Source organism: Lactuca serriola, chromosome 8, assembly GCF_051521515.1.
Source record: "Lactuca serriola cultivar US96UC23 chromosome 8, Lser_US96UC23_V15, whole genome shotgun sequence".
Lineage (NCBI taxonomy): Eukaryota > Viridiplantae > Streptophyta > Magnoliopsida > Asterales > Asteraceae > Lactuca > Lactuca serriola.
This window is the reverse complement of record NC_136415.1, coordinates 220929880-220935382: the sequence shown is the minus strand read 5'-3', so window position 1 is coordinate 220935382 and position 5503 is coordinate 220929880. Positions and strand designations below refer to the sequence as shown.

The 5503-nt window shown below is 32.3% G+C and overlaps 1 pseudogene; it reads left to right on the top strand.

Moving 5' to 3' along the window:
- Positions 1-2356: 2356 nt before the first annotated feature.
- Positions 2357-3869, top strand: LOC145069179 (malonyl-coenzyme A:anthocyanin 3-O-glucoside-6''-O-malonyltransferase pseudogene; annotated as a pseudogene).
- The last annotated feature ends 1634 nt before the right edge of the window (positions 3870-5503 follow it).

Sequence of the window (5503 nt, the reverse complement as noted above, 5' to 3'; positions counted from 1 at the left end):
AACCATAGCAAATACGAATGTGAGATCCACAATAACATAAATATGGTTGATTTTAAGGTATTTCCAAACAATTTCTTCATGATTAGTTGGTATTATAGATGGAAATCCCGAAATTGGGTGATGACTAAGGGAGAGAGGCATGGGAAGGAAATGCAATTAAAGATAATCTGTGTAGTGACACGTGGTAATAAGCAGGCTTAAAAGAATGACATGTGGCTTCGAGAGGGGGGGGGTATTATGGATGGAGATATAGTTTTTAATTAAGGAATCATTGTTTTATATAAATTAGTAGACGAATTCTCGCGCGTTGCGCAACGAAGATTAAAAATATATTGTTAAAATTTTGAAAAATATATGTTTTAAATGATTATGTTATTGACATTAACTTTGAGATAATATTTTTACACTAATATATATATATATATATATATATATATATATATATATATATATATATATATATATATTACATTTTAAAAAATGCTTACATGGATAATATGGATAATATGATATATCCATCATTTTTAATTAATTATTGTTTTGAAGCAACATGAACATATAAACATGTATATAATAGTTAATTCAATATTATATATATCATCTTCCATAACATATGATCGATATCATGAATCTAATCTAATTATATCAAAATTTCAATCACAACATAAAATGATATTCTTAAAAGAATACTTAAATCAAAAAAAATACAAAAAAGAATTAGTATATAACAAACTTATAAATTAAAAACTTCAACATAATAACATGGCTCGAAAAATTGTTCAAAGCACTCAAATCAACACAAAAAACTTTAAACTTGTTTTCTTTGTGAATTTTGTATGTAATTTGTATTTGTGTGTCTAGTAAAAAAGATACATTTTTATAATAGACTATCCATTAATTGTTTATTAAATATATTATATAAGTTGTAAAACCTTTGAATTGTTAATCATTATTAAGAGACTTTTGAGTGGTATTCATTAAAATAGGAGGTTTCAAATGAATGAGGTGTTTGCAAATTTTAATGGGGGTTTCAAATGCATGAGGTTTAAGGAAAAATGTTAGTTTATAAGTATGTATGATTCGCTTTTTCGGAAAAAACAAATTTGTATATGATTATTGTTACGTTTTTTTTTAATTAATATAGTTTTTAATTAAAGATTGATTTGTCTAACGTCTTGAGTGGGGGTCATTAATTCCCATCTACTACCATAACATTTGCCCCGCGTGGACTCACTAGATTATTCAATTAGTTTTCAAGCGTATGTTTGTTGAATACTAGACTAGTTGTGAGACCCCGTATAATATACAGGTTGATTAAAACAAAATGTTAAGTACAAACGATTAAATAGAAATTTTATTTGAATTTGAAATTGAAATAAGTGAAAATTATGAGGAAAAAATATGCAAAAAGTAAATTAATTAAAATTATGAGTTTAGTATATATATACTAAACCGGTTAATTATAACAAAATATTAAACATAAAGGTTTAAACTGTAAATTTATTTGGAATTGAATTTGAAATTTAAAATTTGATAGTCATTATGGTAGATTTAATTTATGGAATGTAATTCAATGATATATTGAAAATGAAAATTAAAGTAATGACAAGTGGAAAATAAATATATTTCAAATTATGGCAAAATGACATGTGGCTAATCTTATGAGAGAGAGACATATGACAAAGTCATTTTCATTTATTAGAATAGATTGCTTTGTTCTTTCAATTTTTTGACGAAATTTTAAATTACTATTCGGTTGCAAAATTTTGGTTTAAAAGTTCTATTCAAAGATATGTTAAAATTTCAATTTTGGGGGTTGAACTGACGGAAATTTATCCTTCAATCAAACGAGATGGCTCATGTCCTAATGTAAACAAATGGTATAGATTTATGAATAAAATAAACATGGTTCAAATCCAAGTGTAAAGGCTTTAATTTATAAAAAAACAGTGTATCTATATCTAAACAGTTCTAAAAAAAATCTTATTAGAAAGTTATGATACATATAAAACGATAAGAATTTGAACAACATCAAAAGTAAAACTAATAACGACACACTGATTTTTATTTTTTTAAATTATCTTAATACAGATTCAAGAATCACAATGACAGTTTAATCAACTAATTGCATCATAATTTTTTTCACTTTCATTTTTTGAAAGTTGTTTTTTAACAAAACCAATTAGGCATTAGCTACACCCATATTGAAAAGATCATAATTAAATAAAAAAAAATGGACCTGTCATCCATACGAAAATTTTATGGTAGCCGAAAATCTATAATCTACAACAAGCTAAAGTTTTCTACAAAAATGGCCACACATTTAAATTTATCAACGTCTCCTTATCTCTATATAACTTCACTACTTTTGGGACCTTAAAACAGTCAGAGGGTGCTGATTGAAAATGGGTTCCCCTCCAGTCTTGACTACTCTTGAAGAATCAGAAGTATCGCCACCTCCGGCCACCGTATCCAACAGGTCCCTGCCACTCACTTTCTTTGACTTCTTATGGCTAACCTTCCCTCCGGTTAACACCGTCTTCTTCTATGACCTCCCCATCACTAAATCACACTTCACTAAAACCATCGTTCCCAAACTGAAAAATTCATTATCAATCACCCTTCAACATTTTTTTCCATTCGTTGGCAACTTGATCGTGTTTCCTTCCTCTGATAAAAAACCTGAAATCCGATATGTTGAAGGTGATTACGTCGATGTTACGTTCGCAGAATGTAACCTTGATTTCAACTATCTTATAGGAAACCATCCTCGAGAGTGTGACAAGTTTTATCATCTTGTACCTCTTCTCAAACGCACTGTTAAAGTCTCCGACTTCATAACAATCCCAGTCTTCTCCGTTCAAGTGACACTTTTTCCGAACAATGGATTTTCTATTGGCTTGACGAATCATCATAGCTTGGGTGATGCTACCACGCGGTTTTGTTTCTTGAAGGCGTGGACTTCGATAGCTCAATCAGGAACAGATGAGTTGTTTTTAACTCATGGGAGTTTACCCATTTATGATCGACTTGTTAAATACCCGAAACTTGATGAAAGTTATCTGAAGAACGCAAAGGTTGAAACTTTTAACGAAGAGTATCAACCTCCAAGTCTTTCAGGGCCAACTGATAAAGTTCGAGCGACAGTTATCTTGACACGAAGTGTCATCAATCGGTTGAAGAAATTGGTTTCAACCCAACTGCCTAGTTTAGTATATGTATCATCTTTTACAGTTGCATGCGGTTATATCTGGAGTTGCATAGCAGAATCAAGAAACGATGAGTTAGAAATTTTTGGTTTTACCATCGATTGTAGAGCACGTTTGGATCCACCGATCCCTGCTGCTTACTTCGGCAACTGTGTGACTATTTTGGTAGCCATGGATAAAGCCAAGCAGTTAATGGGAATGGAAGGATTCTTGAATGCTGCTAAATTGCTTGGAGAAAGTTTACATAAGACCTTGACTGATAAGGATGGAATCGTGAAAGATTTAGGGTCCTTAGATGATTTGTTCTTTGAACTGAAGCCAACAACAATGATAGGAGTTGTGGGAACACCAAAGCTCAAATTTTATGATCTGGATTTTGGATGGGGGAAGCCTAAAAAGCATGAAACGGTTTCCATAGATTATAATGGATCTATATCCATGGCTGCTTGCAAAGATCAGAATGAAGATCTGGAGATTGGCGTTTCCCTTTCGGCTAGTGAGATGGAGGTTTTTGTTCGTATCTTTAATGATGGATTAGAAACGTACATTTAGATTCATTATATTTTCTTGGTTGCTTTTGTATACTCTTGTTGATATGTTGATTATTGATGTTACGAATTACAATACATTTAGATTAATCCAATCATATAGTTTTGGTTATACTCAAGACTCGTAACCCAGTAGTCATGTAGAAATAATGACATTGCCGTCGATGAAGGTTTTCTTCCACAAATATAAGTATTCTGTAGAGTGAAAAATAAACAAAATATTATTGAAGAATTAAAAAAGAAAAGTGTTAGAATCGTTGTCTGGACCATCTCACACTCGTTTCATGGCCACTCGTGCCAGAAGCGGTATCCATAAACCTATTGATCATCTAAATCTTCACACGGTTTCCACTCCCTCTCCTCTTCCTCGAAACTATTTTCAAGCCTTTCAAGATCCTAAGCGGTTAAATGTAATGAAAGATAAATATGTTGCACTTATTTTAACGGAACTTGGGTACCTGTACCTTGACCCCAAAATACTAATGTGGATAATTGTATTTTGCTATTAAAAAAAAAGTTAATGCATATGAATCTTTTGTTCGATATAAGGCGCGTTTAGTTGCTAACGGACATAGTCAGCGACCCCGATATCGATTGTGATGAGACATTTAATCATGTTCTTAAACCAGCTACTATCTGGACCGTCTTAGCTTCTTCGTTTCTCATCACTGGCGTGTTCACCAGTTTGATGTGAAGAATGTCTTTATTCACGGTCAATTACATGAAACTATTATATGCATCAGCCATCGGGTTTCCGCATCCCTTCAACTTCTAATCATGTATGTCTCTTACAGAGGTCCCTATATGGTCTCAGACAGGCCCTATGTACATGGTACCACACATTTGCTTAGTTTATTACTCGATTGGCTTCATCAACAGAAAATCAAATATTTAATATGTTTATCTACCAACAAGGGGATCAGATCGCCTATCTTTTAGTTTATGTTGAAAATATTGTATTAACTACCTCCTCCAAATGTCTTCTACAACATATTATCACCACCCTACATTTAGAATTCCCCATGACAGATTTGAGTTCTCTAAAGTATTTTTTCAGTTTAGCAGTTGCTCGAGACCATCATGACTTTTTTCTATCTCGACATAGATATGCAACAGAGATCATTGACCGTGCCAAAATGTCCAACTGCAAACCTAGTCAAGCACCTACTGACACGTCTGCCAGGTTCGATGGCATGGGTGTAACATCCCAAAATTCTAGGCAAAATTTTTCATTTTTAAAATAATAAAACATTCATTTCTGTCACACCCCAAAACCGGAACGGTGGAAACGTTCGGGGGTGGAGGACATCATGTTAGTATCACAAGACATGCATCATAGTAAGCAAGTAATGAACAACCATTTCATTAGAAAGAAAGTGTTTACAAAGTGTGTGTTCACAAAACATAGAATACATAAGCAAATAACAAAACAAGACTTGGAACTATACTGCTCCATCTTCTGAATTCCCAACGCGAGTACCTGTCTACTAGTTCCCTAAGAATACAAGTTATTTGAAAGAGTTTATCAGCATTTAAGCTAGTGAGTTCATAAGATTTTCGTGATGTAAGTAAGTTGTAGAAAGTTGTTGTAAAATGTAGTTGAAAATGTAGTAAGTTGTAAGTTATGTAAGTTGTAAGTTATGTTTAGAAAAGTTCGCCTGTTCCTCCAGAAAATCCTATATTTCCTGCTTTGATAAAAGATAAGTAAAAATGACTCTACAATCCTTTCTATGAGTACCAAATGGA